General features: G+C 34.9%; 1 long non-coding RNA gene across 1 annotated transcript; it reads left to right on the top strand.

Moving 5' to 3' along the window:
- The first annotated feature begins 1,142 nt into the window (after window positions 1-1,142).
- LOC148763665 (uncharacterized) lies at window positions 1,143-2,986 on the top strand. The gene is made up of 3 exons (XR_016025143.1): window positions 1,143-1,273; window positions 1,923-2,006; window positions 2,864-2,986. It is a non-coding gene; the product is annotated as an uncharacterized LOC148763665 (long non-coding RNA).
- Window positions 2,987-26,412: the final 23,426 nt, after the last annotated feature.

Here is a 26,412-nt window from a genome sequence, read left to right as displayed (position 1 = left end):
AATGAAGTAATAAGATAGTGATTGGTATACCTAAATAAGAGTAAAATGCGATCGAAATTGGTATGATTGAGATGGAGTTATGGGTCAAGCTTAATGATAGTAATAGAAGCATGCTTAATGTCTCAATATAAGAGATCATAATTGTGAAGGTTATTATGATATGATTTTAAAGGATAATAATAGACATAAGCGACGTACTTGAGTTGAATTGGAGGTAAATGAGGTGAACAAATCGAAATTCCCTCTAAAGGGGAGGACATAAGAAGTCGAGCATTAGATGAGAAAACAATACCCCCACATTTTCTCTGAGTTCAGTACATGAAATTTTGAGGTCAAAATTTTATTTTAAGGGGGGTAGTGTTGTCAAGCCCGACCTTATAAAATACTTTCCATGTCATTCATATGATTGACAATATGCTTGCATACTTGGAAAGCCCTGAAAGAAAAATCGTTAAAAGACGACAATGTACCAAATGGTACAATTAAGTTAATTTAAGTCTCGAACTAGATCAAATAGAGAATTTAAAATGAAATTAAGAATATTAAAGTCCCAGAATGGTTTAATATGGTAATTTGGAGTTCGAGGATCAATTTGAAGTCAAACTAGAATTTTTACTGTCCAGGGGCAAAATGGTCATTTGCCACCCAAGGACACAATGGGAATTTTTAGAAAAGAATTTTTTAAGCCCCATTTGACTTATTGGAGTATGATTTGAGTATTGGAGTATAATTTGAGGGTTTGGCAGTGAAAAAGTTTAATTCCAGTGATTTCTAGAGTGTAGGGGCAAAATCGTAATTTTGCCACTCGCGGACAAAATTTGAGATTTTGAGAGAATTTAGATCAAATTTGACAAATTGGAGAATGGTATGAGTATAAGGGATGAAAAATATGTCTATGGGTAATTTTTCAATTTTTGGGGCAAAAATGTAATTTTTGACTTTTACGGGGGTAAAAGTGTAAATTTCAAAAATTACTCCACCAAGACTTTGGATAAGTCTGAGAATTTTACCTAAGCTATGGATATTTGGGACAAGTGTATGGTGAAAATTTGGAAACAAATGGATGGCTAGAATTTAAGGAATTAATAAAACATTAAAAAAATGAATAAAATAATATTATATTATTTTAGCCTTTAAAAAGGTAAAAATTCCGGAATTCTCATCTTCTTCAGCTGTCCAAACCAGGGGAGAAAAGGGGAAAAAAAAAAACAAGAATCCTACCTGAAAAATTTGGAGAAAATCAAGAGAAATCAAGAAATCAAGCATTAAAAAGGTAAATTTCATTGATTTTCCTTGTGATTTTCACTACCCATGCATTTTTTTCTCATTTCCATGAAAAATTAGAAAGTGGGTATGGACACCCATGCTGGCCAAACCTCCATGGATGAGTTTTGAGCTTGATTTTTGGTTGATTATAATTGAATTAAGTGATTTTAGTTAAGTTATATTGAAATATAGCAAAAATAAGCTAAAGATATAATTTTCTCCCATTGAAACCCATTATGCTGAATTTTCTAGGGAAATATTGGCTGCTGATCTTGATGTTTATCTGAGGAATTATGATGAATAATGATGAATTATGAGCCTAGAAAAATAATGGGAATTTTTGGAGCAAAAATACAAATTTTTACCCACTAGGGGTATTTTTGTAATTTGCTATCGGGACTGATAATTTGCACCACACTGAGGGACATTAAGTCAATTTGGGTGCAATTGAGGTATAGAAACTGAAAAAAATTAATTTGGAGTTTAAACGGACGCGTATATCGATTTATCGGGTAAAAGACCAAAATAGGCTAACACCGCATTTCGACAAAAATTTAGACATTTTTGCATTCCATATCAAGCATTAGTAGTCTAAATTAGTTTAATTTCAATTTAGTACCAATGTGGTGAATTTCTCGATTTTGTACTGTGTCAAGGTGGTGAGTCCTCTGATAAAGGCAAGGGAATTGCACCCGAGGACCAATAGTCTGAGTATTTCGAAAATCCTAACTCTAGACACGGTGAGTAACCTTACCATCATTTTAATTATCTAAAGTATGTTTTTATTCGGTTTTGGTGAATTTTATGAAAATGAGTTCAAATGGTAAATTTTTATGTTTTGTAAACAAAATGAGTTTAAATGAAAATATTTTATAAATTGTCTTGAAACGAAATAACGATTTTGAAAATAGAGTAATTGGAGACCACTGATATGTTGTAAATTTAAAATTGAATTAATGGCTTATGTTATTGTATTGGCATGACTGGCTGGGCTGTGTTTTTTATGAATTATATGAATTGCTTTATTTTACCCTGCAGGTTGGGTAGTAATATATTAGCCCTGTCATACTGTCAAAATTTTATTGTATGGTGGGTTTGACCTGCTGCAGTGGGCTGGATTCTGTGGACTAGCCTATTAGAGGGGCACGGAATCCTGTTATATTTTTACCTCGGTTGGAGAGGCGAGTAGGGTAACTCCTGAGGTATAACTTTTAGAGTTCACTTCACGCCAAACCACCTCGTGAAGGGGAACTCGGCCAACGTCAAGGAATGGCTATGTTTTCAAAATAAAAACATGACTTTCTAATAGCCTTGGCGGACTCAGTTGGGATAGCCCTCGGCCAAGGTATCCCAAATAACTGAGTATGATAATAATTTTTGGCATGAGCCAAGCTTTTTAAGAAATTCATAAGCCATACTGATTACTTGCTTTAAATAAATTGATTTCATTTGGTTGAAATAAGTTGAAAGATGATAAATTACAGTTTGATGAAATGTTTTAATAGTCTCCTTTTACTCGACTTTAGATATTTTGAGTGATGTTTGTTTACTCACTGGGATTTTATAATCTCACCACCCTCATTTCCACCCATTTCAGGTTCAGAATAGATTGTAGATAACTGATATCGGCAAGGATTACAGTTGAACTTGCCACATCCAAAGACTGTAGGTTCATTTCTTTTGATACTTTTGATCATTCGTGGGCCCACGTGTCACTGTAAATTAAATTCTATACTTTGGTTATCTGTATTACGGTATGTAAGAATTTATTTTGCTTTTACGCTATAAAAATTATTTATACAGTGTTCTTAAAATATCTTTTTATGTGAAAATTGAATATTTTATTTAATATTTTTATTTTATTATAACAGTCATAATTCCATTTTAAACGAATGTTTTAGACATCCAAAATTATTTTTGATTATGAAATATGTGTTTTCCACTTACATACTATATTTTTAGATGATTTTTTAGATTTTTGGGATAAATGACAAAAATACCCCTGTGAGACGGAAATTAATATTTCATTTGTTTAAGTTGGAAATAGTTTAAAATCTTTTAAAATGTGGTATTTGGAAACAGTTACCCACAGGGGAAATGAGAAGCTGATATTAAAGCCTTGCGGGGTCTCGGTTGACATTCCGGGTAATGAATGTAAATTGAGACGTCGCGGCGGTTGTCACGGGCTCGATGGGAGTTCCGGGTCGTGACACGATGACTCCAGCTATGTGCACGATGTGGGGGGATGCACATGAGTTGGGGAGGCAGTGGATGTATATATATACATATATGTTTGCATATGTTCACATGTATTAATGTAATAAAGATTTTATGAATAACATGTGGGACTATAATGTATGTGGAATCCTGCTTACTGAACCTTGAACATTTTTTAGTGTTCTAAATTGATTTGCATTGCAGTGAAATGGTTTATTTGGGATGAAAGGAAGTCTTTCTTGTTGCTCTGTTTCTCGCTGCAGTGAGAATGAAACTTTCTGTTCCGCTTATCATTTGGCGGGTTTTTGCCATATTTTCCACTTCTCCAATTTCATGTTGAATATGAATTCTCTATCATCACATGATTTATCAACCAAGGGTTAAATTGAGGGTTTTAATAAGGACTTAAGCTAAAGTGCATCGTTTTCAAGTAAGTGCATTATGATTTCAAACTTTTTCTTATTATATTGCTTGTTCCCTTCATATGTTCACTCACTAGGTTTATACTCATCGTTTTCAACTTCATGTTTTTAGATCAAGAGGCAGTTGGTAATGTGATAATCCAACTTCTATAGGCTTGTAACTAAATATAGATGTAATAATATGGGCTAGGGGTAGTTTCGTCATTTTCTCTAATAAGCTTCCAGAAGAAAGTATTATGATATTTTGAGGCCAAAATAGGCATAAGACAGTATAAATGATATATGCTGATGAAAACACGGAAAAAACTAGAAGTTTCAATAATTTTCATAGTAGGGGCAAAATGGTCATTTTTCACATCGGGTTAAAATTTTAAGTTTTTATGAACCCGATCATGTTTAGACCATTATGGATATTGTCCTAGTGTTAAAAGAGCAAAAAGATTGCATAAAAGATTGGAGGAGAGTAAGTTAATTGGTGGAGGGGCATTTTTGTAATTTTAAAGGAAAGAATAAGATTGCCTATAAATACCTTGAATTTCCAGCAGCTTCTTGAATTTTCCAGTAGCTGGTCTTCTTTTTCCCTTCTCCTTTCTCACGTTTCTTCAAACTCCATGGAAGCTTGACTTTCAAACTTCCACAACTTTCTCTCTCTAGCTCCAATTTTCATGCTTTTGGTGCACCCTTCCATAAACCCTTGTGCTATTTCATCTTCTCACTTGAAAAACCTTAAAATATCTTGTTTTCATACTTTCTCTCATTAGTTGGGCATTTTAGAGAAAGAAAAAAAGAATCACTCTATTGATTTGGAAGCTATTAGAAGAGAATCCAACTACAAAGGAACCCTAGGGTGAGTGATGCACCAAGTTTGATTTTAGCTGCAGAAAATGGCTAGTAATTGTGATTTATGAGCTGTTTTATTGTTTAGTATGTTCATTACTTTTTAGTGATTAAGATAGTGAACATAGATAGCCATTTAAAGTGGCAATTGAAAACTAGCTAAGACATAGCTTTTAGAGTTCATAGTGTGTAAATTAATCTATTATTTTATGTTAATGTGATCCTAGTTTTTAAGGAAGCACCATCATTCCAATTGGATCATTAGGGGAATTTGAGTCAATTAAAAGTTCTATAATCAATTGGTGAGTGGACTACCTTCAAAACTAATTTTGGGAATATGATGGATTTGACAAAGTGTTTAAATGATTTTATACAATTTTTCATGAAAATGAATGCCTTGGGAACAAGCTTTTGAGAAAAGGTTTATGTTATGAAATGTGATTATTATGGATTTCTATGTGGCTGCATTATGTTGATATACATGTATGCTTGAGTATAATGTTGTGTAATTATATTGACTTGGCTATGTGCGAGAAGGGAGTGCGTATAAGCCAAGGATGACCCGGTTATGTGCGAGTAGGGAGTGCGCATAACTCGGTGATGACCCAGCCATGTGCGAGTAGGGAGTGCGCATGAGCTGGTGATGATGATGATGGGATGGTGTGATGATGGTGATGGGTATATATGTATATATATATATATATATATATATATATGTAAATATGTGTGTTATAGGAAATTGATGGATAATGGGTTATGGTTGTAATGCATGTGAAACTTGACATGTTAAACCTTGAGAAATTGTTATGTGTTTTCATGTTGGTTTGGACCTTTTGGTAGGGTGGTTTTTCATTTGGGAGAAAGTAAATTTTGCATTGATGCCCTGTATTTCGCTGCAGCGAGAAACTCTCGGATTTGGAGGGGTACACTGGCCGAAAACTCCCTGCAGCAAGGATGTAAAATCCGACCCTATAAACACATGTCATGACATACATGCACTGAGTAGCATGTTATTATGCTAGGAAAGCACCTAAGAATAGATGAAACCCGATATTGTACCTAATGGTACACTTGAGTTGATTTAACCTCAAACTAGTTCAAATAGAAATTGTAGGATGAAATTTAATATTTTATAGTTCAAGAATGACTAAAAATGATTGTTCGGAATTCGAGGGTTCATTAGGGGTAAAATTGAAAAATTTGATGTTTAGGGGCAAAATCATCATTTTACCACCTAAGATAATAATTTGATCATGGAGTGAAACTTTTGACCAAGATTAACTATTTGGAGTATAATTTAATGATAGGAAGTGAAAAAGTTTAATTTTGGTGATTTTTGGAGTGTAGGGGCAAAATCGTAATTTTGCCACCCGCGAACAAAATTTGAGATTTTGAGAGAATTTAGATCAAATTTGATAAATTGCAGAATAGTATGAGTATAAGGGATGAAAAATATGTCTATGGGCAATTTTTCAGTTTTTTAGGCAAAAATGTAATTTTTCACTTTTACGGGGGTAAAAGTGTAAATTTCAAAAATTACTCCACCGAGACTTTGGATAAGTCTGAGAATTTTATCTAAGCTATGGATATGTGGAACAAGTGTATGGTGAAAATTTGGAAACAAATGGATGAAATTTTAAAAACTGGCCAATGGGAAAGTGACACATGACACTTTTTAATGATTTAATATTATTTTAATAAAAAGTCAGTCCATTTAAACCCCATTTTAAGTGATGGCCGGCCATAAGGGTGAACAAGAGAGAAAATATAGAGAAAAGGAAGAAAAAAAGAAAAACCAAAGAGAAACAAGAAAATTCAAAGGGGAATTCGCATTTTTCGCCCGTTTACGCGTCTAACGGTAAGATTTTTCGACTTTAGCTTGATTTCTACCTTTCTTATGCCTTTGTTTCCATTTAGCATGCCTGAGGAGAGAGATCTAAAAGTGACATCAAGGGCTGGCTGAATTTCAAGGGGGGAGAAATTGAAATTTTTAGGTTTTGATTTTTAGTTAAATTGATAGTTTTAGTTAGTTAAATGTGTTTAGAAATTAAATTAGGCAAGAAAGCATTAAATTTTCACAATACCCACCCTTGGCCGAATCTGCAATGAGGTACAATGATGATGATCTGATTTTTATTCTAAGAGAAATAAAGAGAAAATGATGAAAAATGGTTAAATGTGATAGAAAAACAAAGTAGAAAATTTACCGAGTTAATGTCCCATTTTTGGCTGAATTTTCCAAGTAGGAAAGTGAACTGATTTTGGTGATTTTAGAAGGTTATTGGCTGATATTTAATGGTTAGAAATATTGGAGAGAGAATGGGACGATTTAGAGCTAAAATGGAGTGCGTTAGCAATTTATCGGGTAAAGTGCCAAAAATAGATTAATACCACGATTAGGCTGTTTTAGGCTATTGCATTTCATACCATGCATTAGTATAGGATTTAAGTCAATTATATAGTGATTTATCATCAATGTGGTGAATTGGGTAAATTTTACAATGTGTCTATGAGGAGAGCCTTCCGGTAAAGGCAAGGAAGTCGTACTCGACCAACAGTGATCGGGGCACCTAGGAAGCATTTCATTTGTACAAACGATGAGTAAACCTATTATTGTTGTAAATTATCTAGAGTTTATTTTTAAATGCTCTTTATGTATTTTATGAAACGAAAATGAGATTAAAACAAGATTTTTGATGTTTTAGAAATAAATGTGACAAATAAAAATATATTGTGTTGATTATGAAATTGAGTAATTGGAGGCTACCAATTGTCTTGAAAAATATATTTTCTTATGAATGGCTTATGATATATGAGTATATGTGGCTATATTTTATAATTGCATTGGGAATAGAATGTAAGTTGTCTTTTACTATACAGGCTGGATAAATAAATAAAAGCCATGTTATACTGTTGAAATTTTATTAAAATTGGTGGGTTTAGTCACTATAGTGACGGGTTTCCGTGGACTGCCTATTAGAGGGGCATGGTAAACCCGGTTTCATAGTTACTCTGGTTGTAGAGGCAAGGAGGGTAACTCCCGGGGTAGTGTTAGAGTTCACTTCACGTCGAACCCCCATATGAATTTGTAACTCGGCCAACGTCAAGGAACGACTTGTTTTCAAAACTAGAATGTGTTTAACATGTAAATATCTTAACAACCTTGGCGGACTCGGTTAGATGCCTCGGCCAAGGTATCCCCAAGGACTAGATTTTGGCTTGAGCCATGTTTTTAATAAAGGTTATAAGCCTTGACAATTGTTTTAGTAAATTACAAATGTTTTATGGTTTAAGAAAGAAATTGAAAACTTTATGAAATGGTTTGTGATTTGTTGTTTAAACTTGCCTCCATTTTACTCGCCTTTAGATATTTATGATAATGTTTGTTTACTCATTGGGATTGTAAAATCTCACCCACCTCATTTCCAAACATTTCAGGCTTGTGGTAGCTTGTAGATATCCGATTTTGTCGAGGATTCCAGTTGACCCCTCTATCCCACAGACAGTAGGTTACTATCACCAATACTGGGTGTATTTATGGGCCACTTGTCATTGTAATTATTATTGTACATTATAACTTTGTAAATTATAGTATGTATGAATTTATTTCATTCTCACGCTACAAAAATTATTTATGTATAGTTCTATAAAAATTGTTTTATAAGAAAATGAAATATATTATCAAATATTTTTATTTAGTCTAGTTAGCCAACTTTTCACTCTAAATGGATGATTTAGATTACAAAAATTTATTTTAAATCGGCAGTGGATATTTTTCTACCATACGTTGTATTTTTATCAGGTTTCAAAATTTTTTAGTAAAAATGACCAAAATACCCCTATGTGGCGAAAATTTTATTTTGATTGTTTTTTATCTAAAATAGTTTATATTTTCTTAAAACTCAATATTTAACAACGATTGCTCACAAGAAAGGCAAGAAACTGATTTGTTAGCCTTGCGAGGTTCCGATTGGCATTTCGGATAATGAGTGTCAATCGGAACATCGCGGCCGTTGTCATGGGCCCGAGGGAGGTTTCGGGTCGTGACAGAGGATGCATTTTCGCTGCAGTGAGAATGAAACTGTAGCTTCTCGCTGCAGCGAGAAACATTCTGTTTCTGGGTAGAAATTTCACTGTAGCGAGATTGAATCTCGCTGCAGCGAAAAACTTTCTGTTTTGGTCTCTTATCTTGTCCAATTGCTACCTTATCTTTCACTTCTTTACTGCCATATGGGAGCATGGACTTCCAACATTAAGGATTAAAAGAGTTAAGTTTAAAATGATGAGGTTTAGTGAGAAACCCTCGTTTGGTTAATAAATAAATTCCAACGTCGCTGCAACGAAAATTCATTCTCGCTGCAGCGTAGCTGCAGCAAGAATGCCTTTCCTCTGCAGCGAAGATTCGTTGTCGTATTTGGCTTGCTTGTGCAATATTGAAGCTTTCATTCTTCAAATGATTCGCTATGTATGGGTTCATGATTTTCAAATGATTAATCACTGAAGGGCTCGATAAGGGGTTTTATTAGGAATGAACCAAATTGCATTGTTTTGAAACTAGTGCATCATGATTTTAAATTTTTCTTTGTTGTTGCTTGTTCCCTTCCTTGTTCACTCACTAGGTTTATACTCACCATTTCAAATTCATGTTTTCAGATCACGAGGCAGCCGGTAACTAGGACGAGGTATCCTTGTAGACTTTTGTCCATCTTTTGGTAGGTGTCTCGGCATTCAGTAGCTGTACATTCATCCAAGTCCCTCCGTTGGAAGTCAAGTCTTCTTTTTGAGATGTATAGGCGAACCTAATGTACATTATTGGAATACATGTTGCAGATAATGTATGTATATAATAAATGAGAAATGCCAATACGAGTTGGTAATGTCTATTACTATTTTGATTTAAAGTTATAATTTGTGACTTAGCGATATTTGATGGAATGATGAGTAGGATAAATCGATAGGCTTGCTTGGGCTTAATAGACTATGTTTATTGGGCCCTTGCGCCTGTCATGGCTCAGAAATTTGGATCGTGACAGGTAACTAGGTCGAGGTGTCTTCGTATATTCAACCCTTGGTAGGTGTCTTGGCATTCAGTAGTTGTACATTTATTTGAGTCTCTCCGCTGGAAATCGAGTCTTCTTTTTGATATGTATGGTCAAACCTGATGTAAATTGTTAAGACATATATTTTAGACAATGTATGTATATTTGGATTGGTATGTCACTAAAAGTCGAAAATGGTTAGCATTATTTTGGTCCGAAATTACAAAATGTGACTTTAGTAACTTTGATGGAATAATGAGCAAAATAATATAGATAGGCTTGCTTGGGCTTAATGGACTTCGTCCATTGAGTCCATGCGCCGGTCACGGCTTGGAAATCAGGTCGTGACACGATCCCTCAAGACAAACATTAGAGTAAAATAGTCTACCACCCTTAACTTGTGACCATAATTACACACAGGGTCCACTAGTTTGTAAAGTGGACACTTCGTTTTAAACAACTAAACGACATCAATATTTAAACTAAAATGTTTAAAATGTCTTTCTTTTTTTAGGCCAGTCGACGATGTTCCCTACCTTAACCGACCACCCCATGGTCAGATCTAGCTCAAATTCAGTTGGATTTCTCATGAAGCACCATGTTTGGTGCTCCCAAGACCACTAAGATCAATGCTCCCTAGGGAGCACTAGATTTATGCTCTCTGTGGAACATGTGAACGGTGTTCCAAAGGAGCACCATGTTGGGTGCTCCTTAGAAAGCACCTGATCGGTTCTTCCCTAAAAGCACCATGTTGGGTGCTCCATGAAAAGCGCCATGTCAGGTGCTTTTAAGGAGCACCCATGTTGGGGAGCACCAAACAGATGCTCCCAAGGAGAACCACGATGGGTGCTCCTTTGGGGATCTTGATCTAGTCAAATCTGGCACTTTTTGACAAGATCTAGCCATAAAGTGGCTGATCATGAGATGGTCAGTGATCGAAGGTAAGATGGAAATATTTTTTTAAACATTATAATTTAGTAATTTTTAAAATTAATAAAGGGTAAAATTATTTTTTTAGTAATGCCACATCATCAAACTAATAGAAATATTAACGATTGACTAACAGCTGAATTTATGTGTCCAGTGAAAGATATTCTTTTGGGGCAAAGTATTCACTTTAAAAACTAGTTGACCTTGTGTAATTATAGTTAAAAGCTGAGGGTATTATTTTATTTTATCCTAAACATTAAGTTCCTCCATTGCCAGGCCCTCATTGTGCGCCACATGGGTCATTACCTTGAACCCAGCTTCACTCGTCATGGGCTCCTTATCACTATGGTTCGGTTCCAATAAAAACATAGGCTCTACATTATCACCTAGTCCACCCATAGGCTTTACGTTATCACCTAGTCCACCCATATAGTTTACTTCAGTTTTTGGGCCAAAGGAACTCACTTTATTATATGGGTCATTAATCTAGCCCACTTATATCTTCAAGCTTTCATTAGAAAAAGATTGCTCATATGTCTTTTCCTTAGGACCACAAAGCTCTAATAATGGACCCTCACATACCACCCCTGTTTAAGTAGTTATGTCATTTTCTCCATTAACATTTTTCTATGGCCCTTCACTGAAATCCATTGCCATCAAGTTCTTTGAAATAACTTTGACATCATCTTTACCACACTCCTCAAAGCAACATCCATCCACCCACATAACATTAGCAACAGATTGAATGCTTTTTATAAACTTTATGTCCCATCCATTACAAGATGAATAGATTGGAAATTCAAGTTCTACATTAAGGAACAATTCAGTCACAAACACCAAATAGTCTCTATTTCCTATTATCATCCTTATCTTCTCCTTTATTCTTTCCTTCTTAAGGGTCTTTATCTCAATGAATGCCTTTTCGAATGACACAAGCTTAACACTTTTTATCCTTCACGATACAAATTCTCCAAATATTTCTACAATCGTTTGAAAAGTGCTAGTTGTCCATGCGTGTAGAGGAACACTAGACAATGTAAGCCATCATCCTTTTTTCCTAACATCAATATCTTTAGTCTAGTCATGGAAATCAAAAAATCATTACTTCAATTGTTTCTGATCTCTTTTCTATTAGTATTAGCCCTACAAGTTAATTTGTGGTTGTATGGGAACTGTAATTTTGAGATATTCATGTATGACATTTTATTATTCATAATAACATTGAGGTAGTTCTTTATATATTAGTTTGTGATTTAATTGCTTTTGTACATATGTAAATAAACTCTATGGAACTATATATGTCTCGCAAAGGAATTTGTAATGATTGCTCCTCGGCCATTACCAGCGTCCGAGACTGGCATGTAAACCAGCCTAATCCCAAACAAGCCTTGCTATAAATGCCCATTAGCTCACTATATACTATCACCATTCCATATTAGTGCTTAAACCATATACTTTTGTATCATAACTTGAACCATAATTATAATAATCAATTGAATCTTTAAAACATAAAATCATAAGTATATACAATGAGGTCTAAGGTCTCCAATTTAATACTTATACTAAGGCCATTATCCATTTACAATTAAATAAACAAAGTGCTATAACTCGACCTTTAGCAGCTGAGTGACTTGGAATGAAATGCTATGAGATGCCTTTACCTATCTACGAAGGGCCATAAGTACCGATGATTGCACACCAGGCCGATCACTATCTGCAAAAGGGAAATAAGGGGGTGAGTCTCATAGACTTAGTGATCATCGGCTCTGTGAGTGGGGAGAAGATGGGAAACAAGCAATAAGCAGATTATTTGAATGATAAAACTAGAATATAAAATGCAAATCTTATAAACCAAACCACAAGGAGGATAATTGTGCCTTGAAAAAATAATATCATAAAATCATAATAAAATGCTTTCTTTGGCAAAACAATGCAAAAAATAAGTGTAACAGAAAGAGTTTCGATCACCGGAAGCATCATTGCCATCAAAATATGAAATACAGCATAAAGGGAAGCATGCTCCCAAAATGTGTGGCGCGTAAAGAAATCAAAGTGTACGGCCACCTAAATCAACTCATGTTTGTCAAGTAAGCACCGAAAGCTTTTATTTAAACAATGGGAGCTACAGAGAAAATCTTAACTCTCCACCATGCAAGAGAGTACACGTTGAAAACTCACAAGGCTCTCGAGTAGGAAAGTATAATATCAACACGTGGACCCACTTCCACGTAATAACAATCTGGGAGTCTTACTCCACCGAATTCCCATAGCCATGGCAGTCTCCACAATGTTGGCCGACATCGGAGAATGAAACGGTCGCTACCCTGTACATCTGAGAGTCTCACTCTACCGGATCACTTGTGACCTAGCCACATATACATATCACAGGTCATGGCCCCTGCCACGCTTAACCTCTCGTCGATGACCTAAAGGTTCTCTAGCTAGAGCTCACTCGTGCACGAGGGTCACACTTAACTGAAGTGACAGTCAACCTACTCTCGACGCACTTGATTTGTCAAAACCATTTTCAAAAATCAAATCGAGGTTTCCAAGTCTTTTGCTTAAAACCATTTGAAGACAAGGTTCAATAACCTTTCAAATTACTTTTCACATAAAAAGGCATGGTGTATTCTCTTATTCAAAGATCGGACTAAAATCGGTGCTCAAAACTTGCATTTTAAATCATTTAACAATTGCATTTAAACTATGCATATCACACTAAAATACAAGGCACAGATTTTGAATGCAAAACATTATAAAAGGCTTGTTTCCCAGTTTCTAAAACACTTTACATATATAGCTCATCTATAAATATATTTAGAACAATTTTCAAAACAACTTGCATCCATAATTTCCTACAAGTTCTACCAGCCCATTCTTTCCATAATAACAATGTATAAATCATTATAAATCCATTTAGAAATCGCCTATCGAAGCTGACAGCTCATACTTTCCCCAATTGCATTTAATGAAATTTGGCAACGTTTATAAAACATATAACCTTATATAGCTATGGAAAGTTTTGAAATAGGCACCCTTTACTCATCTCACAATAGCGGGACGCTTCGTCGCTATTGATTTGGGTGTGTTTCTCACTATTTCTACTTGCCGATCACTTGTTACCTCGCCCGGTACGCCACCACGGTAAACTTTCCTAGCAACAAATTAAATTTAATACATTTAGTGTACATCATTTTCACTTCTTTTTTTCATTCAATCATGAATCCTCATTCTACTAACTTGCATCTTGACACGTTTTTACTAAGGTTCTTAATATCCTTTGCTTGCGTAATTCTTTAGATTATAAGTACCGGTAACTTGTTTATAGCGTTAGCACACATATTAATCCTTTCCAATGGTATCTATTAAGTTCAACTATCAATTTCACATGATAACCTCGCATATAGTAGCAATTATAAATCTAATGTCATCAAGCATTTCCTAAGTTTACATGCGCCACAATTTACATTCATATGCTGCCCACACTTGCCCAATTATTTCCTCACAATATTCAATTATCCGTAGACTTTAAACATAGTGTTAAGCTTACCACTTTCCTTTTCCACTTTGAGTCCATCATGTATCCACGGGTTTATTGGCTTGTATGCCACCAATTTTACTCCAATCAAGCCAATCTTTGCTGCCACAAGACATTTCTCTTAGTCACTAACTCATTTTCAAAGTTTACTCAAGCTAAAAACAAGAATCCTTACCTTTCCTTGCTTGAATCACCAAAACCAAGCTTTTTCTTCCTTTCTTTCTTTCCTTTCTCCTTTCTTCCAACTGATCTCATCTATTTTCTTTCCAAGAGTATGGTTTTCCTTGCAAGACAAAGCCATTTTTCTTTTCAAATGCATGGTGGCAATGTGAAAATGGCATGGAAGAATGAAAATAGCGTGGGAGCATGGAGGAGGAGAAGAAAATATCTTGTGGCTGGAGATAACTACTAGCCATGGGATAAGGATGAAGTGTCAAAGCTTCCTTTGCAAGCTTTGACCAAACTAATGGTGAAATTACTATTTTACTCTCCAAGGTTTTCACCTTTTTTAATTGTATCCTCCCACAATCTTTTAATTCCAATTTCTTTCCATTTTTCTTCCTTAACACTTGTATCAATAAATTATCAAGTTTATGCTTTAACGCGATATCACCGCAATATTTAAATATTTACTTACCTACACTAGCTTTATTTAATAAAGACACGCGGGCCGCATTAACGTCATTTTTCTCCAAAATTTCCTCGTTCTTCTTCTCCCCCACTTAGATTGACCATATACTCTTTCTTCATGAAAAATTTCGACACTAAATAAAATATTAATATTTTAATATTATTTTATTCTAAAATTTTTCACTTGTCTCATTGGCACCCAAAATGTCTTATTATGCCCCGATTCACTTTCGAATCACTTTTTATATCGCTAATTCTTTCTGAATAAAAATATTATTATTTAATTGCTATTACTTCGCATGTGGAATATTTTATTCTAGAATATGCTCTCCACCCTTCATCACTCTTAAACACTCTAATTAATCTTAATTGGTATCCGATAAGTTTTATTAGTCAACATAGCAAAGTACGGGGTGTTACAGAATTGTATTGGGATACAATTATGAGATCCTTATGCATCGAAGCATTGTTCCTAAAAGTTCATGATCATTGTATTATTGAGACGTGGCATCAGCAATGTGTTAGTCCCAATTATATGTGCGAAAGGGGGGGTGAATAGCACAAATCGACTCTTGACAAGATGAGGAACTAATTTTCAGAACAAAGAAAATAAAAACAGAGTAAACAATGCGCAAGAATTTAGAGTGGTTCGGTCCAAGACCTACATCCACTACCTTGATTATCCAACCAAGGATTTTCTAAACAATTCCATTAAGAACTGGTGAAATTCACAAGCTTTCACCAAGCTTTACAATGACTTTTACCAAGCTCAGCCAAAACCTTTCACAATAGTTTTTCACAGGCTAAACTAAAACCCAACACCTAACTTTTGGAGGCTAAGTTAGAACCTTAACACATTCGAGCATACCTAGCTTGAAACAACCACTTAGAGTGACTCCCTCACTCTAAGAATACAAGAAGAGAAGTAAAAGAAAGTACCTATGATCACAAGGTTGATCTAAATGGTATAAGGTTGAGTGCAGAATACAAATACAAAAGATTGGCGTTTAAGTGCAAAAAAGTGCAGAGGAGAGTTTTTGGTTTTCAGCTCTATATGACTCAAATCTCTTCCTAAACTTCCATAGAACTGATTTCTAACCATTGGAAGACCCTTTTATGCTTAGAGAAACAACTCTAATGGCACTTTATGGCCGTTGGAAACAGTTGAGAGTTGGTTTTAGCCGTTAATCTGTTTTCTAATACTCTGGTTCAAATTGCAGACAAAGAGCTCTTAGTCGACTAAGTTTCTTCTTGGTCGACTAAGTTGGTTCTGTCTTCTTGTCGCAGATTCTAGCATAGAGCATTTAATCAACTAACTCATTTCTTAGTCAACTAAGTTGGTTCTGTTTCTCAACTTTCTTCAGCCCGCCAACCCTTGATTTAAATCTTAGCTGACTAACTCTCAATTAATCGACTAAAGGACTTTTGCCTTGTTGTTCAATTGTGACTTCCTTAGCCCTATGCTCTTTGATATGTGCATTTTAACGATAGATTATTTGTTTGCATATAATTTTGTCCTGCACATTCAAGTAAAAATATTAGACACAAATGAAATGGGAATGTTTTATTATCATCAAAAACTAATGGAGCCAACAATCTGTCTCTTTTTAATGATGACAAAACATTCCTTGATTAATAGCACAATGTCCTTTTATTCTTTTTAATTCTGCAAAAAATGGGAATTGCTCCCCCTAAATATATTCTCCACCTTAATGTGTGCATATTTTGCTTATTTATTCTAGCAAGTTTAATTCATGTCATACAGTTAATGACATTACATATTCAGAGTATTTATGTTGTCCTATAGAATGATTAATAGCAGATAACAAGTTGACAAAATATTATCAGTGTTTTAGTTGATTGTCTGTCATCAGCATATTATTATCAGATTTTTCTTATTCCAATCAATGTTTATAAGATATATCATACTTATTATCCATCCATATTCACAAACATATTTCATTCTCAATGCTATGCCGTCAGCCCAAAATCAGTATCATTAAGTGAATTGAGATAACAGCAGAAACTTAAATGATAGAAATTTATCAACAAATTTAAGCATTCAAACATCAATATGTCAATATCCAGAATATAAACATATCAGCATCCCATTTTTCACACAAAACATAAATACAAGAGTAAACTAAAGTGTTCAATTGTCAATAGGGCAAAGACAGGAGGAAAACAAAAGTAACAATTGATATTCCTAAATTGCCCCTTGGTTCATTTTTGCTTCCTTTCTTTCCTAAATTCCTGGTACCTCAATCCTAACATTTTTTTTAATTAATTTTCTGGTTCCTTCTCCTTCCTTCTTCTCCTAAGGTTCTGCCATACTTTTCCCCCTTTTTGTCATCATTAATTCCTAATCAGCTTTTGAGGAGGATGAGGGAAATGACTCATCATCAATGTAGTATTTGACATTGAGAGGTTGAGGAGAGGATTTTGGAGGTAATTCTTAGGTAAGGGGATCAAGTAAGGGTGTGTCAGACACTTCAAGTGGTTCTTGTGGAGAAGAAGCTGTTGCTGGCTTGGACTTTTTTGCCAATCTAGAAGACTTCTTTCTTTTGAGGAATGATGTTTTTGTTGCCATTTTTTCTTCCCTTTGGTAGGTGGTTTTGTCTTTGTTTGTGGGGCTGTAGTGACTTTTTCTTTCCCTTTTCCAGATTTTTCTTTCACTCTAGGGGCTGGTACAGATGTATCTTGCTGAGTTTCTGCCTTGGCAGCTTCCTTTTCAGCCTGGTTTTCCTTAACCATTTGGTGGAAGACATCCATAATGGATACCTTTTCTGAATTTGAAGGGGAGGGTTGCTATTTCTTAGGTTCTGAAAGAGCATTTTCATTCGGTGAACCTAGCACTTCTGTTCTTTGTTCTGATTTATCTTTGCTTTGGTGTTCAGGTGAGGGGGCCTTAGCTAGTTGATCAACACCAGGGTGAGAGTCTTCTATCTGCAAGACAGGGCTAGCAGTTTTGCAAGTGAAGCCTTCAGCTTGGACACCATAACTTCCTCCATGAGGAGCAAATCCTTCTGCTTGCAAAGCTGAACCCTCAACACCTTGTTGTGTTGGTGCAATACTCGGTGTTCAGAGGTATCTGCAACAGCAGGTTCTGATGACATTTTTCTTTTTCCTTTCAATTCATTTTCCAGTTCAGCAATTTCCTCTTCAATTTTTTGCATTCTAGCTCCTTGGTCTGTGAGCTTTCCATCAATTCTCATAAGGAGATTGAAGATTACCTCATTCGAGAATTGGGATGGTACTCCCTCTAGTTGAGCAGGTAGGGTGGATTCTTTTCCTAGACTAGCCTTGGGGGTTTTAATGAATCTTTCTCCATCAAGTTTGTACCCCATTTTGGACAAACTACCAAAGTAAATGGCTTGGTCTCTGGTATTTACCATGTCCAGTTCATATCTTTTGGCCCAGACTCTCTTTTCTTGCACAAAGGTGTGATAACATTTCCACAAGGCAGATTATTTTTCTCAAGCTTGCATGCTCCTTTCATCTTTTCAATCATGAATCTACCTAGGTTTAGAGCAACCCCATTAAAAGCATGTTCCATCAGCCAAAGATCCTGAAGGCTGATGTAGCTTTAACTCCCCCTTCTGCCATGGATATTTACTGCAACAAAGTAGTGCAGAATTCTTATTTGGGGACTAGTTATCAAACTAGCATTGCTCTTTGATGAGTACTTCTCCTTTCTCCCAGTAATGATTTCCCACAAAGAGGATGGGTCATATTTCTCTGGGAATTCGAACTCTCCTTCCTCACATTCAACTTTCAGCAAATTACCAAGATCATTAGCAGTAACCACAAATTCTTTACCATTCAAAAATACATTTAGTCCATTTTCAATGTAGTCATCAGAATCATCTAGTTCTTCCTCTCCTAATGCTATACTAGCATACAATTCTTTCACCAAGCTGGCACTGTAGGATCTATTCTTAAATGTGCTATACTCCTTCAGTTTCAATTCATCAAAATAATTTGATAGACTAGTCTAAATTTCTAGATTTTCACTAAAACTTTCCCAGTCAATGTATTTCTCGTAAGTGATAGAAGCATTCTCTATTTTCCTAAACCTCTCTTCACATATTTTATTTCTGAATTTAGATGAAGAAGTAGTACCTTTCTTGGGCGTTGTATCATTGTCCTTCTTTTTCTTTGATTTCTGCTTCTTTTCTTTATGTGATTTCCTAGATTTCTCAATCATTGAAGCAGACCCAATTTTCTATTTCTTTTTTTGCATTTCTGCTTCTGACCTTTCTTCCAGTGGCCTTTTCCTTTCTTCTTTTCAATAATTTCTTTGCTTTGAGAGGTTTTTGCCATTTCGATTTGAGAGATTTCTGATAGGGGTTTTGAAATTCTAAGTGGCAAAGGTTTCAGTTATATGAGAGTCGATTTTAGAGGAGAAAATGTAGAGGAAATGGGCTTCAGTTTTCAGATGATCAATTTTCAGGGGAGAGAGAAATTGTCAGCAGTTTTATTTCCTCTTAGAAAACTGTCCGCCTCCCCCTTAAATATTGCCTCATATCATTTGCTTAAAATTTCAAAAATTCCCTCTAAATTTTGGTTATTCACTTAGGTAGTTTTTCTCCTTTCTTTATCACCTAGTAAACACATTCTTTTCATTATTTTATTCCTTCTTCATTTTATTGACTGAGTTTTACTATTTAATGCTAACAGAACACTCTTAGTCGACTAAGATTCACCTTAGTCAACTAAATGCATTCTATTTTATGTACGTGAACCAAAAATTTTCTCACAACTCCTGTAGACTAATCATTCCTAAATTCTTTTTAATTTCACAAAATCTATCTTCATTTAGAGGTTTGGTAAAAATATCTGCAAATTGATGCAAAGTATTCACAAATTCAATCTTAATATCACATTTCACTACATGGTCTCTAATAAAATGGTGCCTAATCTCAATGTGCTTAGTCCTAGAATGCTGCACAGGATTTTTTGAAATATTAATTGCACTTTTATTATGACAGTATATTGGTATATTATGCATTAATAGCCCATAGTGTAAAGCCCGACCTTATAAAATACTTGTCATGACATACATGTGATGGATAGCATATTTACATACTAGGAAAGCCCTGAAAAATCGATGAGAAAGTAGGCATTGTACCTTGATGTACAATAAAGTTAATTTAAGCCTTGAACTAGGTTAAATAGGGATTTTAAGGTGAAATTCAAAATTTTACAGTTCAGGAATGACTTAAAATGGTGATTCGTAGTTTGAAGATTAATTTGGAGTCAAACCGAAATTTTCACTATCTAGGGGTAAAATGGTAATTTTACCATCTCGGGGGCAAATCGGTAAATTTTCACCCCCGACACTTGTCAAGACAAAGGGATTTTATTCATCATAGAAATGGATAAATATGAGAAAATGTGTGTGTGAGGCCTTGTCAAGCTCGATTAAAAGACGGTATTGTACCGAGTGGTATAACTAAGTTAAATCGAGCCTTGAACTAGTTCAAATAGAAATTCTAAGAGGAATATGAAAATTCTAAAACCCACAGAATGGCTTAGAATAGTGATTCAGAGTTCAAGGTTCAGTTTGGAGTCTATCAAGAAAATTGACCGATTAGGGACAAAACGGTCATTTTACCATTTGATGATAAAATGGAGATTTTTAGCGAAGATTTGATCACATTTGACCAAGAATAATTACATGAAATATAATTATGATTATTGGAGTATAAAATGATGTTTAGTAGTGAAAAATTATGATTCTCGGTATTTTTGGAGCACAAGGGCAAAATGATAATTTTACCACTAGAAGACTAAACAGAAATTTTTATAAAACGATTTTTGCCCCATTTGGTTAATATTGATCAATATTAGTGTTATTTGAGGTTGAAAAGTATAAATAATGTGATTTCGGTACATTTCGAAATATAGGGGTAAAATCGTAATTTTTTTGTTCCGAGGGCAAATCGGTAAATTTTTCGCCCCAGCACTTGTTAAGACCAAGGGATTTTAATTGTGGTAGGATTGGATAAATACTAGAATATTTGTGGTGGAAAATTAAGAAGAAAAAGTCAAAAAGTTAAAAAAAATTGGGGCAATAAGCATGTGACACGTGGCATGCTTGATTATTTTATTATTTTCTATAGAAATCAGCCCATTAAATCCCCAATTCTCTCACCATATTCGGCCTAGGCAACCAGCAACAAGAACAAAGGAAGAACAAAGGGAAAAACAAGAAAACCTAGGTGAAAATTTACAGAAAAAGTGAAGAAATCAAGAAAACAAGCTAAGTAAATTAGAATTTCTTTAATTCTCTTTGATACCTAGCTTACCCATGCTTTTGTTCTTAATTTCTATGGTTGAATATTGAGTTATCATGATGAATTCAATTCTGAAAAATGGGTATGGAAGAAGAATTGTTGTTGGAATAATTTGATTTTAGACTATGTTAGTGTTTAGGGATAGTTAAGCATGGTTATGAATAAAAACACAAAAGAAATATTCAATTTCTCTAGGGTTCCTTGTTGGTCGAACCATGAGGGCTGAATATCAATGGTGGAATGTTTTAATTTCAATTTCTCAAGGTAGTGAGATGTCCGAAAAAGGCAAAGAAATTGCGCTTGAGGACTATTAGTCCGAGTGCACTCGGAATTCGGATTTTCGACACCTGTGAGTGGACCGCGTTCAAAACTTGTTTTGGGAAATATAATGAAATTGCCACCCATTTGAATGAATTACCAAGCTTTTTATGAAAATAAGTGCCTTGGGAACAAGCTTTTGAAAAATGGTTTTATGTTGTAATATGTGATTGCTATGGATTCATGCACTATTGTATTATGATGATATATATATATATATATATATATATATATATATATATATGTATGTGTGTGTGTGTGTGTGTTGTGCATGATGAATGATATTGTGTATAATGACTGTAATCGTGTGTGTACATGATGTGGGGAATGCACATGCCGGTGATGATGGTGGCGTGAGAGATAAATGATGATAGTGCCTGTGCACACGATGTGGGGGGATATACATGATAGCACTGATTGTGCATGATGTGGGGGGATGCACGTGATGGTGCTGGCTATGTGCACGATGTGGGGGGATGTACATGAGTCGGGAGTGATTATGATGATATTGATGTTTGTCTATGTAATTATGCATATCTAGATTTATGAAATGAAAGCTCATGAATGTGATATATGGTTGACATATATGTGAAATTTGACACATTGTACTTTGAGAATTTTCATGAGTTTTATGTTGATTTTGTTAGTTTAATAGGATCGCTTTTTGTTGAGTGAGGGAAAATGTTTCTCTTGTTGCTCTATATTCGCTGCAGATAAATTCATGCTCGCTGCAGTGAGAAACTCTCGAGTTTGAGGACCTTTCACCAAAACTGGTTCTCGCTGTAGCGAAAATGAATCTCGTTGCAGCGAGATAGTCACTGTAGCATCTCGCTGCAGCGAAAACGAATCTCGCTGCAGCGAGAAACTCTTGGGTTTGGAGGGGTAGACTGGTCGAAAACTCGCTGCAGTGAAATTCATTCTCGCTGCAGCGAAAAACTTTCTGTTTCTAGGTAACAATTTTGCTGCAGCGAAATTCATTCTTGCTGCAGCAAAAAACTTTCTGTTTTGTCTTTTATCTTGTGCAATTACTGCCCTATTTTCACTTCTTGCTACCATATCTGAGCATGGACTTCCAACATTTAGGACAAAATGAGTTAAGTTTAAAATGAGGGGTTTTTAATATGAATGGAACTAAATTGCATTGTTTTGAAACAAGTGCATCATGATTTTAAATTCTCCCTTGTTGTTGTTGCTTGTTCCCTTCCTTGTTCACTCACTGGGTTTATACTCACCATTTTCAAATTCATGTTTTCAGATCACGAGGTAGTCAGTAACTAGGACGAGGTGTCTTTGTAGACTTGTGTCTATTTTTTGGTAGGTGTCTCGGCATTCGATAGCTATATATTCATCTGAGTCACTCCGCTGGAAGTCGAGTGTGATTTTGTTTTGTATAGATGAACTTAATGTAAATTATTAGAATACATGTTGTAGACATTGTATGTAAATTTTTAAGGAGTAATGCCAGTACGAGTTGGCAATGTATATCACTATTTTGATTCAAAGTTATAAAATATGACTTAGTGATATTAGATGGAATTATAAGTAAGATAAATAATAGGCTTGCTTGGGTTTAGTTGATTACGTCCATTGGACCCTTGCGCTGGTCATGGCTCGAAATTTGGGTCGTGACAGTGTGGTGGAGAATTAAAGAATTAAAAGATAAATATTTAAAGTGTGGACCAATCACAAAGTGCCACGTGTCAAGCTTTATTATCTTTTTATTAAGCTATAAAAATCAGCATAGAATTAGCCCATTCTCACCATAAGGGTCGGCCAAGCAATAAAACAAGAGCGGAAAGAAAGAAAATAAGGAAAACAAACCCTAGCCAAGGAAAATTCAAGAGAAAGTGTGAAAATCCAAGGAATTAAGTAAGGTAAAGTGAAAATTCTTTATTTTTACTTGATATTTACAATACCCATGCTTTATTTTCTTATTTCTATGGTTGAGAAGCATGATTTCATAGTGAATAAGTGGTAGGCCGAATGGGTATGGTGAGAGAAATGATGTTGGAATTGTTTGATTTTAAGTTATGTTAGTGATTAAGGTTAGTTTAGCATATTTAGAAGCAAAACAACAAGAAAAGAATCCATTTTCCCCATGAATCTTCATTGGCTGAATCTTCCTTGATGTGTGTGGGTGATGGATTGTTATTATTTCAAGAGAAATGGCTTAGAAAATGATGAATAATGGTGAGAAAATTAAGTAAGAAAAATCATGGTGTTAGTGCACTATAATGGCCGAATTTTTCCATGAAGAAATGGGAGGGTTTTGATGCTGAAATTGGTGTTATTTAAGTAATGTTTGGTGAATTGAGGTATTAGAAAAGAAATGGATAATTTGGGATTAAATTGGACGCGTTAGTAATTTAATCGGGTGATAGGCCGAATTAGGTCAAAATCGTGTTTAAGCGGTTGATCGAGCATTCCATGCATTCATTTAGATTTAGAGGGCCCGAAATAGTTTATGACAAATTGACACAAATTATTGAATTTTGTGTCATGTGTGATGTATAGGTGGTGAGCTATTTGATAAGGATAAAGAGATTACACCAAAGACCGGGACCAGGAGTATTTCTACGCTTGATACTATGAGTAACCTTACTATCATCTTAATTATCTAGAGTGGTTTTTATCCGATTTTGTGATTTTATGAAAAATGAGTTAAATGGTAACTTTTTTATGTTTTATAAGTAAAATGTGTTTAAATAAAATGATTTTATAAATTGTCTTGAAATTGAATTATGGTTTTGAAAATAGAGTAATTGAAGACCACTCGATGTGTTGTAAATTTATGGTTTTAAATTGAATGGCTTATGACAATATATGAGCATGAATGGCTAAACTGATTTTTGATGTTAGAATTATTTGTACTGTGTATTCAACCTTGAGAGGCTAGGTTGCGATAAATTACCATGTCATGTAGATAAAGATTTTATAAATCAGGTGGTAGATAAAATAATCCATAATTCCTGCAGTGGAGGTTCTGTGGACCAGCCTAAGAGAGGAGGCACAAAATCTGATATACCTTACCTCGATCGGAGAGCCATGTGGAGGGTGTCTCTGGAGGTAAAGATTTGAGTGCACTTCACGTGGACCACCACGTGAGAGTGAGACTTAGCCAACGCCAAGGCATGGCTAGATTTTCAAATGTAAAAATATGTTCATGTGTGTATTACACTGAACAGCCTTGGCGGTCTCAATCAGATGCCTAGGCCAAGGCATCCCCGGGAATGATTTTGGCAGGAGCAAAGTTATAAGAAATACATAAGCCAAGTTGATTATTTGAGTAAATTGATTATTGATGTTATGAAAAACATACTGGAATGGAATATCTTACTTGTCTCCATTCACTCGACTTTAGATGGTTTAGATGGTATCTGTTTACTCACTGGGATTTTATAATCTCACCACCCTCAATTCTCCACATTTCAGGCTCGGGATAGCCGGTAGATAGCCGATTGCATCAAGGACTTTAGTTAGCCTTGCATTGACAAAATTGTAAGTTCACAGACTTGCACCTTATTGGTTTAGTTGGAGGCCCACGTGTCACTGTAAAAGTAATTTTATACTTCAGTTATATGCTTTAAAGTACGTATGAATATATTTAGCTTTTACACTACAGAAATTAATTACGGATTTCTCTATAAATATTATTTTTTTTAGAAAATAAAATATTTTATTGAATATTATTATTTTATTCAAACAATTATAATTTCATTTCAAATAATTATTTTAGACATCTAAATTTACTTTTAATTATGAAACATGTGTTTTTCACCCACACACCATGTTTTTGGAGAGTTTCGGTATTTTCGAAAAAAAATGACGAAAATGCCATTGTGAGCCAAAAAATAATATTATATTGTTTTGACTTGAAAACGACTTATGATTTCTTCAAATGCGAGATTTAATAACTGTCGCTCACCGGGGAGATACGAAAGCTGATGCTAAGCCTTGCGGGGTTTCGATCGGCATTCCGGGTAATGAGTGCCTATCGGGACGACGCGACGGTTGTCATGGGCTCGATGGGAGTTTCGGGTCATGACACATAGTCCTTTAGTTGTTGTTTAATCCATAATATTTGGGCATAGTAGCTTCCTAGTGATGCATACTCTGCTTCTGCTGTAAATAAAGCCACTGAATTTTGCTTTTTGCTGGACCATGACACAAGCATACTACCTAGAAATTGGTAGGATCCACTAGTGCTTTTCCTATCAGTTTTGTTGCCAGCAAAATCAGCATCCCAATATCCAACTAAGCTAAGGATTGATTATCTAGAATACCATATGCCTAAAGTTTGAGTTTCTAAGAGGTATCTAAAAATTCTCTTAACAGCTGTTAAGTGTGATTTTTTAGTCTGTGACTAAAATCTAGCACACAAACACACACTAAACTGAATATCTGGTCTGCTTGCTGTTAAGTAGAGTAGTGAACCGATCATACCTCTATAGAGCTTTTGATCTACATTCTTTCCTTTTTCATCTAGATCAAGTCTAGTGGATGGACTCATTGGTGTGGAGATTGGTTTCAGCTTCAGCATATCAAACTTTTTGAGCATATCTTGAGTGTATCTTTCTTGATTGATGAAGATTCCTTCCTCACTTTGCTTAATTTGAAGACCAAGAAAGTACTTTAACTCTCCCATCATGCTCATCTCAAATTCACCCTGCATTTCTTTAGCAAAGTTCTTGCATAAAGCCTCATTAATTGCACCAAATACAATGTCATCAACATATATTTGTACAACAATTAAATCATTTAAGTATCTTTTAATGAACAATGTAGTATCAATGCTGCCTCTAACATAACCTTTTTCAATTAAAAATTTTGAAAGCCTCTTATACCAAGCTCTAGGAGCTTGTTTCAATCCATAAAAGGCTTTATGAAGTTTGAAAACATGATCAAGTTTTTCAAAA

This window comes from Theobroma cacao, chromosome 3, assembly GCF_053813885.1.
Source record: "Theobroma cacao isolate CCN51 chromosome 3, ASM5381388v1, whole genome shotgun sequence".
In the NCBI taxonomy this organism is placed as follows: domain Eukaryota; kingdom Viridiplantae; phylum Streptophyta; class Magnoliopsida; order Malvales; family Malvaceae; genus Theobroma; species Theobroma cacao.
The sequence above is the reverse complement of the archived record's forward strand: the minus strand, read 5'-3'. Positions and strand labels throughout refer to the sequence as shown.